A 15,197-nucleotide genomic window follows, 5' to 3' on the forward strand; every position below is an offset into this window, starting at 1 on the left:
CTTTACTCTGTACCTATCCCTGTGCTGTACCTGTCCTGGGAGTGTTTGATGGGGCAGTATAGAGGGAGCTTTACTCTGTATCGAACCCCGTGCTGTACCTGTCCTGGGAGTGTTTGATGGGGACAGTGTAGAGGGAGCTTTACTCTGTATCTAACCCCGTGCTGTACCTGTCCTGGGAGTGTTTGATGGCACAAACTTTCAGTCACAGATACAAACCGATTCAGTCAAACATCTGACCAACTCCACCATTGCCTGGATACATCCTCCCCGACCCCCGTAACCCCCGAATCGGACCCTCTGTTGTTCCCAGTCTTACACAGGAGCCTCCTTTCAATATGTCCCTGGGCTCTGGTTGGTTGATCAGGGTTGGTCAATGGCTGGAATAAAGGACTCAGGTTCCTCAACGCTACAATCAATGTCTTATCTTTTGGCTGACATTTCAGTGACTGGTGATTAATCCCCGGTCACACTTGTCAGAAAGTCTGATTCACGGTGAGAACAGAACGTCACCTGTTCAAAACGGAGCCAAAGACAGATCAGCAGAACCCAAGAGACTGGTCAGAAAATGTATATAAACCCAGAGCCCGCAGTCAACAAAACACTTCACCTAGAGGCAAACAACTCATCGCTACCATGAAGAATCTGTGTCTGCTTCTCACCTTCGGCCTGATGGCTGTGGCCGTGGCGGGTAAGTAACTGCGGGCAGTCCCACTCACTCACTGATGTTAGACAGTTTTTAATAGGCCCATTCCTGCTCTTGCAGCCACCGACTGGGACCCCCGAGTGTCCCGTGTCGATGATGGGCAGAGCTGACAGCCACTGGGCTGGGCTCTGTCGCCTCCGTCGAAATGTCAAGCACTGGCAGCATGCTGAATGTAAAGGCTTCAGTGTTGGAGAGGGACGTGATACATTGGGATGTTTTTCCTCAGAGGACAGAATGCGGGTGGGAGATTTGTAGAAGCCAAGTATTTCAAATACAACTAGTATAGGTAAAAGATAGCTGTTTAAGCATAAATGTTGAGCCCCAGTTTTTAATACCCATTTATACAGCATAATTCACTTTTACTGAAGTCCATTGTTCTGGCAAATGCATATTTTCAAGAAACAGTGTGACATTAAAAAAAAAGCACAGTTGCAAGATAATTTGACACTGTCTTGTGCTAATTGTCAAGGACAGGGACTGGATACACAGCAACATTGTTCACAATGCAGATAACAGCTAGGTCAGAAAAGCTGATGTTGCACATTGAAGATGGACGGCTTGCCATCAAATCAAATGTGTTTGAGTCTAACCCAAACCAATTAGGATTATATTGGGGTGTAATTAGATGACTTAAGACAGATATGAAAGTGTATAACTGAAAAAGTTTCTCCCGGCCATTTTAGGTTAGGTTGGGTTAGGTTGGGTTAGGTTGGGTTAGGTTAGGTTAGGTTAGGTTAGGTTGGGGTTTTGTTGTCTTTGTGAGTATTGTCTTTGTAGCTTAAGTTTTGTCTTTCTGTTAGTTTAGTCAGTTTTTGCCTTTGATTCTAGTCTCCATTTTAGTTTATGTCTTTTGGGTTCTGTCAGTCTAACAGTCTGTGTCAGTGATGTTAGTCCACTTTTGACTTTGAGTTTAGCTGAAGATTAGCTTTCTCTCTCTCTTCATGTTTCATTGCCAGACTTTGACTTTTTAAAAGTTACTTTCGAGCTGTCTGCCTAAGCAAAGAAAGATAATGTCTGTAATTCTCTGAAAGCTTCGAATTGTCTACGAATTGCCTTTTAAATGACTTTCAAATTGTAATCAATCGACTACAAATAAAACAATTCTTTTTGGCACCTGAGGAGTTTATACTGCAAATTTCTGCTGAGTTCCAGTATTCGCAAAGTGCTACTGATAACCGAATAGCAGAGATGATATAAATTCCTTCAACTTTACACAGTCGAATAATACAAGGAATCGAACAACTTAACACAGTTGCTACAAAATAGTACAAATCTTACAACTTGTCGTATTGCGCCAGGACTTGATTCATCAACTAAGTTTCCCCCAAACCTGGCGTAGTTCGACAGGTTAAGATCCCTATAAATTAAAGTTTCCTTTAATTGGCGTAGTCAGGCAGTCGGCCATTCCTGCTCTTGCAGCCACCGACTGGGACCCCCGAGTGTCCCGTGTCGATGATGGGCAGAGCTGACAGCCACTGGGCTGGGCTCTGTCGCCTCCGTCGAAATGTCAAGCACTGGCAGCATGCTGAATGTAAAGGCTTCAGTGTTGGAGAGGGACGTGATACATTGGGATGTTTTTCCTCAGAGGACAGAATGCGGGTGGGAGATTGAATCTGGATCTTTGGAATTCTGCCTGTTTGACAGGGTAATTGGGGAAACCCTTTCCACTGGCAGGAAGGTCAGTGAGCAGAGGCCACAGATTTAAGATAAGTTTCAAAGGGTCCAGAGGGAAGTTGGGGAAACATATTCTAACGCTGTGAGTTGTCATGGTCTGGAAAGCACTCCCTGAAAGGCCGGTGGAATCCGGTTCGTAGGAACTTTCAAAAGAGAATTGGACAAATGCTGGATTGGGAAACATTTGGAGGATCCTTGGGAAAGGACAGGTGAAATCATACATCCAGGTCCAATGTGAACATCTAATTAAATCAGTGCAAGATTGAGAAACTTCCTCAGTCTGTCCTGCCCTAAGATGTGATCATTGACCAGACCTCTATGCAAAATTTAGCAAATTCATACTTCACCCTATGTGAAATTAAATAAAAACTGCTGAGTCTGGCCACAGCCGACCCATCAGTGGGATGGACACCCTCCAGCGCAACTAGTGCCACCTTATTGGCTGGGATCAGGTTGTGCGGGGAGTGAAGCGTGTATATGCGGCTGCAGCTTGTCAGCCTCCTGAGTGTCAATCACAGACCCGGCGAATCCGGCCCCGTTTCTCATTGGAATCGATTGTGTTCCATGTGGGGCTGGTGCTAGCCCCTCAATAGTCGGTGAATCGGTTCAGGTGCGGTGCCAACTTTGCTGTCGCGGAAGTCTCCGAATCCTGCCCCAGCGTCAACACTTAGTCTCAGGAATTAAGAATCCCGCCCAGGGACTCTTTCCATACAGGGCCAAGGTCCGTATTCTAATATCCTGCACCATGGGTCCACATCCAGTTATAATGTGAACATACCATTCTACCAGTTGAGGTCTTCTGAGCTACTCAAGTCTGTCCTGCCCTGAGATGTGATCATTAACCAGACCACATTCGAAATTAGTACAACATGACTGCTTAACGAGGGTGAAAGGTTCAGCACTCTTGTCATACAGGACTGAGCATATTCGATTGAATTAGTATGAAATGCAATGAAATTAAAATCGCTTATTGTCACAAGTAGGCTTCAATGAAGTTACTGTGAAAAGCCCCTAGTCGCCACATTCCGGCGTCTGTTCGGGGAGGCTGATACAGGAATTGAACCGTGCTGCTGGCCTGCCTTGGTCTGCTTTCAAAGCCAGCGATTTAGCCCTGTGCTAAACAGCCCCTATTAGTATACTGTTTGATGGGGACAATTAGTATCTCAACAACTGCATTAAATAGTATTCCATAAGACCATAAGACCGTAAGACATAGGAGCGGAAGTAAGGCCATTCGGCCCATCGAGTCCACTCCACCATTCAATCATGGCTGATTTAACTCCATTTACCCGCGCTCTCTCCATAGCCCTTAATTCCTCGAGAAATCAAGAATTTATCAACTTCTGTCTTAAAGACACTCAACGTCACGGCCTCCACCGCCCTCTGTGGCAATGAATTCCACAGACCCACCACTCTCTGGCTGAAAAAATTTCTCCTCATCTCTGTTCTAAAGTGACTCCCTTTTATTCTAAGGCTGTGCCCCCGGGTCCTAGTCTCCCCTGTTAATGGAAACAACTTCCCTACATCCACCCTATCTAAGCCATTCATTATCTTGTAAGTTTCTATTAGATCTCCCCTCAACCTCCTAAACTCCAATGAATATAATCCCAGGATCCTCAGACGTTCATCGTATGTTAGGCCTACCATTCCTGGGATCATCCGTGTGAATCTCCGCTGGACCCGCTCCAGTGCCAGTATGTCCTTCCTGAGGTGTGAGGCCCAAAATTGCTCACAGTATTCTAAATGGGGCCTAACTAATGCTTTATAAAGCTTCAGAAGTACATCCCTGCTTTTATATTCCAAGCCTCTTGAGATAAATGACAACATTGCATTTGCTTTCTTAATTACGGACTCAACCTGCAAGTTTACCTTTAGAGAATCCTGGACTAGGACTCCCAAGTCCCTTTGCACTTCAGCATTATGAATTTTGTCACCGTTTAGAAAATAGTCCATGCCTCTATTCTTTTTTCCAAAGTGCAAGACCTCGCACTTGCCCACGTTGAATTTCATCAGCCATTTCTTGGACCACTCTCCTAAACTGTCTAAATCTTTTTGCAGCCTCCCCACCTCCTCCATACTACCTGCCCCTCCACCTATCTTTGTATCATCAGCAAACTTAGCCAGAATGCCCCCAGTCCCGTCATCTAGATCGTTAATATATAAAGAGAACAGCTGTGGCCCCAACACTGAACCCTGCAGGACACCACTCGTCACCGGTTGCCATTCCGAAAAAGAACCTTTTATCCCAACTCTCTACCTTCTGCCTGACAGCCAATCGTCAATCCATGTTAGTACCTTGCCTCGAATACCATGGGCCTTTATTTTACTCAGCAGTCTCCCGTGAGGCACCATTTCAAAGGCCTTTTGGAAGTCAAGATAGATAACATCCATTGGCTCTCCTTGGTCTAACCTATTTGTTATCTCTTCAAAGAACTCTAACAGGTTTGTCAGGCACGACCTCCCCTTACTAAATCCATGCTGACTTGTCCTAATCCGACCCTGCACTTCCAAGAATTTAGAAATCTCATCCTTAACAATGGATTCTAGAATCTTGCCAACAACCGAGGTTAGGCTAATTGGCCTATACTTTTCCATCTTTTTCCTTGTTCCCTTCTTGAACAGGGGGGTTACAACAGCGATTTTCCAATCCTCTGGGACTTTCCCTGACTCTAGTGACTTTTAAAAGATCATAACTAACGCCTCCACTATTTCTTCAGCTATCTCCTTTAGAACTCTAGGATGTAGCCCATCTGGGCCCGGAGATTTATCAATTTTTAGACCTCTTAGTTTCTCTAGCACTTTCTCCTTTGTGATGGCTACCATATTCAACTCTGCCCCCTGACTCTCCTGAATTGTTGGGATATTACTCATGTCTTCTACTGTGAAGACTGACGCAAAGTACTTATTTAGTTCCTCAGCTATTTCCTTGTCTCCCATCACTAGATTACCAGCATCATTTTGGAGCGGCCCAATGTCTACTTTTGCCTCCCATTTGTTTTTAATGTATTTAAAGAAACTTTTACTATCATTCCGAATGTTACTGGCTAGCCTACCTTCATAATTGATCCTCTCTTTCCTTATTTCTCTCTTTGTTATCCTCTGTTTGTTTTTGTAGCCTTCCCAATCTTCTGACTTCCCACTACTCTTTGCCACATTATAGGCTTTCTCTTTTGCTTTGATGAATTCCCTAACTTCCTTTGTCAGCCATGCCTGCCTAATTCCCCCCTCTGATAACCTTTCTTTTCTTTGGGATGAACCTCTGTACTGTGTCCTCAATTACTCCCAGAAACTCCTGCCATTGCTGTTCTACTGTCTTTCCCACTGGACCCTGCTCCCAGTTGATTTTGGTCAGTTCCTCCCTCATGCCCCTGTAGTTATCTTTATTTAACTGTAACACCTTTACATCTGATTCTACCTTCTTTCTTTCAAATTGGAGATTGAATTCGACCATATTATGATCACTGCCTCCTAAGTGCTCCCTTACTTTAAGATCTTTAATCAAGTCTGGCTCATTACATAACACTAAGCCCAGAATGGCCTGTTCCCTCGTGGGCTCCATCACAAGCTGTTCCAAAAAGCCCTCCTGTAAACATTCAATGAATTCCCTTTCCTTGGGTCCACTGGCAGCATTATTTACCCAGTCCACCTGCATATTGAAGTCCCCCATGATCACTGTGACCTTGCCTTTCTGACATGCACTTTCTATTTCGTGGTGCATTTTGTGCCCCTGGTCCTGACCTCTGTTAGGAGGCCTGTACATAACTCCCATTATGGTTTTTTTGCCTTTGTGGTTCCTCAACTCTACCCACACACACTCCACATCACCTGACCCGATGTCGTTTCGTGCTATTGATTTAATTTCATTCCTAATTAATAAGGCAACCTTGCCCCCTCTGCCCACCTCTCTGTCTTTTCGATAGGTTGTGAATCCCTGGATGTTTAAATGCCAGTCCTGAACCCCCTGCAACCACGTCTCTATGGTGCCTACCACATCATACCTGCCAGTCACAATCTGGGCCACAAGCTCATCTACCTTGTTCCGTACACTGCGCGCATTTAAATATCGCACCTTTAATTCTCTATTGACCGTCCCTTTTTGTTTTCTTAGTGTGGTGGACCTTGGTTTACTGAGCCTTTCCATACACTGTGTCATATTTTGGGGGATGGGGACTATCGTAATCTCTCCTGAGCTCTGTCTTTTCGTGCTTTTTTGTATTCCTAAGCAGCTACGCTTCCCACTGATTACTTCACCTCTTGGTTCCCTGACTTTCCCTTCACCCCCCAATCTCTAGTTTAAAGTCCAATTGACCACCCTATTTACTCTTTTCGCCAGAACACTGGTCCCAGCTCGGTTCAGGTGGAGACCATCCCAACGGTATAGGTCCCCCCTGTCCCAAAACTGATGCCAGTGTCCCATGAAAAGGAACCCCTCTTTCCCACACCACTCTTTCAGCCACGTGTTAACTTCCCTTATTCTTGCCTCCCTATGCCAATTTGCACGTGGCTCGGGCAGTAATCCGGAGATTATGACCCTTGAGGACCTGTTTTTCAATTTGAATCCTAGCTCTTTATAAGCTCTAAACAGGTCCTCTTTTCTAGACTTGCCTATGTTGTTGGTACCGACATGGACCGCAACAACTGGATCCTCCCCCTCCCTCTCCAGTATCCTTTCAAGCCGGTCAGAGATGTCCCGCACCCTAGCACCAGGCAGGCAACATACCATGCGGGACTCTTTATCCTGCTCACAAAGGATACGATCTATCCCCCTGATAATAGAATCCCCTACAACTACAACTTGCCTATTTACTCCCTCCCCTTCAATGGCCTGCTGAACCATGGTGCCTTGGTCAGCTGACTCATCCTTCCTGCAGCCCTGTTCGCCATCCACACAGGGAGCAAGTGCCTCATACCTGTTGGACAGGGTCAAGGGCTGAGGCTCCTGAGTTCCTGACTGCTGGTTCCCTTTACCTGCCTGACCTGCAGTCACACCCTGCTGTCCCTGGCCACTGGCAGGATTTAAACTACTTACTCTGACAGGTGTGACTGTCTCCTGAAACATAGAGTCCAGGTAAGTCTCCCCCTCCCGGATGTGCCTCAGTGTTTGAAGCTCAGACTCCAGCTCATCAACTCTGAGCCGGAGCTCTTCGAGCAGCCAACATACTGCAGATGTGGTCGCTGCAGCTCGCAATGGGATCTGCCAGCTCCCACATCAAGCAGCTCAAGCACACCACCTGACCAGCCATCTCTAATTAATTAATTAGTTTAATTTAAGTTTACGAGTATTCAAAGAAATGTCACATGATTCATACATTATCCAACATTGTTTGATACAATATCAAAAAATGGAACCAAATACAACTTGAATCAGGTGAACTGAGCTGAATGTGAGGTCTAAAAGTCATTTATTTTAAAACATCTGCACCAATGTACAACCTGTGAAGCAAGAGAGAAATCGATATTTCATTCATAGTTTTGAACAAGAGAGTTAACTGTTAATTTCAAAAGGGAGGACAAATGAATCAACTTAAATAAAGCAATTAGCAACAGTAATGTTCATTGAATTTCTGAAAGAGTGACAGAAACCCCCGAATCTGGGCGATGCTGAAGGTGTTGATTCTTCACCAGACAATGTTGAAAATGTTGATTTTAAAATTAATTCTCTCCAGAAAATATTAACACCAGTCTGTTTGTTCCACAAGTCACTCAGATTACGGTAACCACGGTATCGTTTAAATTTTACATGTCAGAACCTCCACAAGGAATAAGGACACATGAAGCAATGAAAGATGCCGGTGATAGACAAACGCACATCACTTCACTGCCCCGTTTTGCGATGTCTGCAAAATATTTCACGTTTCCTGTATCATGCGTCCACACCCAGTTCCAATGTGGACATATTATTCCACCCAGTTAAGGTCGACTTGAGCCACTCAAGTCTGATCTGTCCTGCATTGAGATGTGATCATTAACCAGACCACAATTAAAATGAAGACAACGTGATAGGTTAACGAGGAGGAAAGGTTCTGCCACTTGTCACACAGGAGCGAACACTTTCTTAGTAATTTAACAGCTGCATTAAATAGTATCCATTTTTAAAACTGTTTTTAATTGGGTTTTTGAACATAGTATATTTACAGTTCTGTACACAGAATGGAATATTTAAAAACCTGGTTGGATATTGTACACCAGCTCAAAAACAGCAACTCTGTCCAGTTAGCAATATTACGTTTCACAAGTAAGTAGACCCATGTTTGTGGGGGCGGGGGGAAACTGGGAGGTATATCTACATTTGGGTGCCGGGGAAACAAATCCATTCGTTCTGTCCAATACAGAGAGGACAATACGAGAATGGGTCTGGTGTTGGTGTTGTTACTTGTTTCTCCCGGACGGGTTTCGCTGCCGTTGTCGTCGCGCGTTCACCTCCGCTTCGGCCGTTCCTCCGTCTTTCTCCCGTGTTTTCCTTGCTCTCTGTTACTGTATTAGCCGAGTTTGTTGTCGTTTCCCGTGCTCGCCTTCTGGCTATCAGTCCCTCGCCTCCCCTCCCTCTCCGGTTCCCCTCGATTGGTCCCTGTCTCCTTCTTCTTCCGCCCCCCCCTTCTGACCCGCTCGCCCCCACCCCTTCTCCTGTGGTTCACCTTTCTTTTCTCTTAGGTTTAGCTGGTCCCCCCCCCCCCCTCCACCCCCCCGCGGGTCTTTCCCTCCCTCCAGCGCCTTGGCTACTCTCCACTGATTCTTGGCTACCTGGCTATTCTTCTGCTTCCTCGTTGGCCACAAGCAGGACCCGGAACAATTGGGTGACTGGCTCCCACGTTCTGTGGAAGCCGTCGTCTGACCCTCGGATGGCGAATTTGATTTTCTCCATTTGGAGAGATTCCGAGAGGTCGGACAGCCAGTCCGCAGCTTTGGGTGGTGTTGCTGACCGCCAGCCGACCAGGATTCTATGGCGGGCGATCAGGGAGGCAAAGGCAAGGGCGCCCGCCCTCCTCCCCAGGAATAGATCTGGCTGGTCTGATACCCCGAAGACCGCCACTTTCGGGCATGGCTCCACCCTCATTCCCACCAATTTGGACATTGCCTCGAAGAAGGCTGTCCAGAACCCTGCAAGTCTGGGGCAAGACCAGAACATGTGGGCGTGGTTGGCCGGGCCTCCTTGGCACCGCTCACATCGATCCTCCACCTCCGGGAAGAACCTACTCACACGGGTTCTTGTTAAGTGGGCTCAATGTACCACTGCATCAGGCTGAGCCTTGCGCACGTGGAGGTGGAGTTGACCCTATGCAGTGCTTCGCTCCAGAGTCCCCACCCTATTTCAATCCCCAGGTCCTCCTCCTATTTCTTTCGTGTTGCGTTCAGTACAGTGTCGGCCCTTTCTATCAATCGGTCATACATGTTGCTACAGTTCCCTTTATCTACGATGCTTGCGTCCAGTAACTCTTCCAGTAATGTCTGTCGTGGCGGTTGTGGGTACGCCCTTGTCTCCTTTCGTAGGAAGTTTTTGAGTTGCAGATACCTTAGCTTGTTCCCCCTGGCTAGCTGCAATTTCTCTGTCAGTCCGTCCAGTGTTGCGATCCTGCCGTCCGTGTACAGGTCCCTGACTGTCAGTGTCCCTCCGCCCTGTCCCCACCTTTTGAAGGTGGCGTCAGTCAGCGCTGGCGTGAACCTATGGTTGTTGCCGATGGGAGCTTTGTCTGACATTCTGGTCAGGCCAAATTGCTGCCGTAGTTGGTTCCAGGACTGGAGGGTGGCTATCACCACCGGGCTGCTGAAGTGTTTTTTGGGTGGGGATGGGAGTGCCGCCGTGGCGAGGGCCCTGAGGGAGGTCCCCTTACAGGAGGCCTCCTCCGCGCGCACCCAATCGGCTTCTGGCTCCTTGATCCATCCCCGTATTCGCTCGGCCGTCGCCGCCCAGTGGTAGAATTGTAGGTTTGGGAGGGCTAGCCCCCCCCCCCCCCCCCGGATTTTGTTTCTTGTCGGACCTTCTTTGGGATCCTAGCATTCTTCTCCCCCTATACGAACACCATGATTAGTTTGTCCAGACCTTTGTAAAAGGCCTTTGGGATGTAGACCGGGATAGATCGAAGTAGGAAGAGGTACCTGGGCAGTACGTTCATTTTGATCATCTGGACTCTCCCCACAAGGGAGAGTGGGAGTGTGTTCCATCTTTGCGGGTTCTTTTGTACTTCCTCCGTCAGACTGGTGAGGTTCCATTTGTGGATCCCTTTTCAGTCCATGGGCTATTTGGATCCCCAGGTAGCGGAATTTGTGTTGGGCCTGTTTAAACGGCAGTCCCATTAGTGCAGCACCCCACTCCCCGCCCCCCCCCCCCCTTGTGGGTGTACCGGGAAGATCTCGCTTTTGCACAAGTTGAGTTTGTAGCCCGAGAAGGTGCCAAACTCTTTCAGGAGCGCGATGATTCCGCCCGCGCTGCTTTGTGAGTCCGAAATGTCGCCATGGGAGCATTGTGTAGGAGCTTTACCCAGGAGGTGAACCCTGTTCCAAGCCCGAACCGCTCCAGTACCTCTGTGAGGTATTTCCATTCGGCCCTGTCTAAAGGCCTTTTCTGCGTCCAGGGAGACGATCACCTCTGGTGTTCTCTCCCCGAACGGGGTCATTATCGCGTTCAGCAGGAGCCTGATGTTCGAGGTTAGCTGCCGACCTTTGACACAGCCAGTCTGGTCCTCTGCGACTACCTCTGGTGCGCAGTTCGGCAGCCTTTGGGTTCGGACCTTGGCCCATATTTTGGCGTCACGTTTAGTCATGAGATGGGCCTGTATGAACCGCATGCCATTGGGTCTTTGTCTTTCTTAGGTATCAGCGAGATTGAGACCTGTGCTAGGTGGCTGTATGCCCCTCACTAGCGACTCTGTGAACATCTCCCGCAGGTGCGGGGCCAGTGCTGTCGCATATTTTTTGTAGAAGTCCGCCGGGAACCCGACCGGTCCCGGCGCCTTCCCCGCCTGCATGGAGCTAATGCTGTCCATGATCTCTCCCAGTGCGAGTGGTGCTTCCAGGCCCCGTTTTCTGCCCTCCTCCACGACTGGCATGTCCAGTCCATCAAGGAACCGTTTCATCCCAGACTCCCCCATTGGGGGCTCTGAGGTGTCCAGCCCTTGGTAGAAGGCCTTGAAGGTTTTGTTGATCTTTTCTGGTTCTGATTCTAACATGCCTCTGGTATCCCTGATTTGTGCAATTTCTCTGGTGGCTGCCTGCTTTCTCAGCTGGTGTGCCAACAGGCGGCTGGCTTTGTCTCCGTGTTCGTATAGGGTTCCCGTGCCTGGAGGAGTTGGTGCACTGCTTTCCTGGTGGAGAGCAGATCGAAGTTCCTTTGAGGCGCTTTCCTCTCCTCCAGGAGCTCTACGGTCGGGGCCTCGGAGTATTTACTGTCTACCTACATTATGGAGTCGACCAGCTGTTGCCTAGCCACCCATTCCTCCCTATCTCTTCGCGCTTTGAAAGCGATAATTTTCCCTCTTATTACGGCCTTTAGCGCTTCCCAGAACGTAGAGGGTGAGACCTCCCTGTTTTGGTTGTTCTCCGTGTACTCTGCTATGGCCTGCGATATCTTTTCGTTGAAGATCTTGTCTTCTAGCAGGGCAGTGTTGAACCTCCATGTGGGGCGTTGGGCCCCGCCCGTCTCCAACCTCACATCCATGTAATGTGGAGCGTGGTGGGATATCACAATTGTGGAGTATTCCGCTTTGACCAGGCCCGGAAGCACCGTTTTCCCCACCACAAAGAATTCAATTCTGGTGTGTACAATGGGCACTGGGGAGAAGAAGGAGAACTCCTTCTCCCCTGGGTGGGTGAACCTTCAGGGGTCCACCGCCCCCATCTGCTCCATAAAGCGAGTTCCTTTGCCAAGTTTGAGGCTTTCCCTGTTTTGGGGCTTGATCTGTCAGTCATTGAGTCCAATACATAGTTGAAGTCCCCCCCACCCAGCTGCGCCACCCAGCTCTTTCTTACCCGTGGTCGGTCCTGCTCTCTCAAGTGTGTCTCTTGGAGGAAGACTATGTCGGCTTTCATATTTCTTCGGTGGCTGAAGACTCTTGATCTTTTCACTGGGCCGTTGAGTCCCCTTACGTTCCAGGTGACTATCCTGGTGGGGGGCTTCTGTCCCCCCCCCCCTCCTGTGGGATTAACCATACTTACCTTTTGTACGCGCCCCTGCACTTCGGGGTTTACATTTATTAGGGGGCCGTCCAGGATAGCCGCTGTCACTGCTCTCCCCATGCGGTCGGGTCCCTGCGCTCCGGGGTTTCCCTTTGTCCAGGGGGCACCCAATATGGCCGCCCACTGTGCGTCCCGCCACGTGGCTCTACCCCTGCACTCTGGGGTCTCGCTTTGTCCAGAGACCGTACTGGGAGGGTGCAGTGATTCCTTGTTCCGGCCTCTTGGTTGTGGCACTTTCTAGCCTCATTGCTGTTCTCGTTCTAGCCTTGTTTGCCTCTCCTTCCTTGTGGCCCCCCAATCCCTTCCTTTCCCCCCTTATCCCCCCTCTCCCGTTTACCCCTCTTTTGTTCGTCTTTCCCCCGTTCCTAACCCTGTTTCCTCTCCTGCCTCTGTTGAATGTGTCATGATTTGCAAACACGCGCGTAATGATACACAGACAGGCAGCGAATGGACACCGAGAACAGGGCATGACCAATGAGCAGGCAGGACACTCAGGGGTGGTATCTCACTATAAAAGGCACTGGGCACTCACACTCCGCCTCTTTCCACTGATGAACATCGACAGAGTGAGTCAGGGTGTATGTACAGTATCACACCTCCAGCACGCGGCTAAGAGCTAGTCTGGCTCAGTCAGACAGAGTAACCACACTTAGGTTAGCAGAGAGTCGAACTCAGAGAGAACTGTGCTAACTGTGCTACCGGTTCAATAAATCAGATTGAACTAACTTCAAGGTCTGGAGTATCTTTTGGTCAAAGCTGCATCCAGTTGCAGCCTGTGTTATCCCAGTGTACATAACACATCAGAGTGGTGTCTCCCCCGCTTCAGGGTGCACTCTCCATTGGTGGGGGGGGGGGGGGGGGGGGAGGCCAGCAGGTGTTGCCTCACCCTCCCGCCCCCCCGTCAGCGTGCAGTCGCACGGATTATACGGATTATGGATTGTTATTTCTACCCTTGCTGTCAGTTTTCCAGCCCGCGTTCCTCGACAAACTTGTTTGCGTCGGCGGGGGTTGTGAAGAAATACTCTTTGTTCTGGTATGCGACCCAGAGTTTCGCTGGGTACAGCGTACCAAAACGCATGTCGTTCTTGTAAAGGGCCGCTTTCTCTCTATTAAATTCGGCCCGTCTCCTGTCTAGGTCTGCCCCAGTGTCTTTGTAAACACTAATGTTGTGTCCGTCCCATTTGCAGGTTCTGTTTTGCCTGGGCCAGCGCAGGATTGTTTCCCTGTCTCGGTACCGGTGCAGTTTAGCTAAACTGCCCTCGGTTGATCCCCGGCCTTGGGTTTCAGGCGCGGCGGCCATTGTGCTCTGTCCATTTCTGGTGGCTTGGGGAAAGTTTTCCTCCCCACTAAGCTGCTCAGCATCTCAGCCACGTATGCAGTGGGGTTTCTGCCCTCGATCCCCTCCGGTAGGCCCACTATCCTTACAGTTTGCCTTCTCGAGCAGTTCTCCTGACCTGCGTTGTGACCAGTCCCGCCACCTCCTTCTCCAGGGGCGTGATCCGGTCGATCTTGTCGGTCGCGGCCTTTTCCAGCTCCTTAATGGTCGCCTCCGGGGCTTCCAGCTTCTTCTCTGCTCTGCCCAGGGCGAGCTGTATCTCCGCCAGGGCCTTGGCGACTGCTGCCTTCACCGTGGCCTTCATGTCTGCTCTAAGCACCACCTTGATTCCCTGCTGGTGTTCCCTCAGCGCCTCGGCGAAGGACGCCTTACAGTCCCCCCCCCGGCACAGGGGGAATTTGCTCCTGTTTGTCCCGCTCTTTTTGAAACCTCCGTTCCGTTGCCTTGTGCGCCGCTCGGCCCGTCTGACTGGGTTTGCCCCTGGCCCCTTCTGTTCCTGGTGTCCTTTCTGCCTCTACTTTGGTTCCCTTCTGGCATTTAAAAAAAAAAAAATTATTTAAAAAAACCGACCCAAAGATTTTTTGTTTCAAAAATTCAAATTTTCAGGAGAGGAAAAAAAAGTTTTATCCCCTCCGTGCTCTTTGAGTCCTCCGACTTTCGGCTGTTTCTTGGGGAACAAAGTCGCGAACCCCACTGCTCCTCCACGTGCAGCCGCTCCGCTATACTCACCGGGACCAGACTCTCCTCTCGCGCCCTTTTTCTTCTCCGGCTCTGCGGAATGGAGTTTTGACGCTTGGGCTGGGCGAGGGAGGCAGGGCCGACTTCGGGGAGGTTGAAAAGAAAACCCGGAGAACCCCCTGAAAAAGACAGCGATTTTGCGGACTGGCTGCAGCCTCTTTAGTGCGGCCCCTCCGCTTGCGAACGCCCTTAAATAACATTCAAAGGAAAGTCACATGGTCCATACATAATCCCACATTATTTGCCACAATATCAAAAGTTTGCAGGAAACCTGAATAAGATGAATTGAGCTGAATACGAAGGTTAACAGACTTTTAGTTTATAAAAATCTGCACCAATGTATAATTTGTGAAGCAAGAGGGAAATAGATATTTTGTTCATATTTAGGAGCACGAGTTATCTATTAATTTGAAAAGAGAGGGCTATGAAACAACTGAAATAAAATTATTACCAACAGTAATGTTCATTGAATTGCTTAATAGACTGGAACAATCCATAATCCGTGCAATGTCGAATGTATTGATTCTGGAACAGTTCATGTTGAAAATGTTGATTTCAAATTCATTCCCTTCAGTA

Source organism: Scyliorhinus torazame, chromosome 31 (genome assembly GCF_047496885.1).
Source record: "Scyliorhinus torazame isolate Kashiwa2021f chromosome 31, sScyTor2.1, whole genome shotgun sequence".
Classification (NCBI taxonomy): domain Eukaryota; kingdom Metazoa; phylum Chordata; class Chondrichthyes; order Carcharhiniformes; family Scyliorhinidae; genus Scyliorhinus; species Scyliorhinus torazame.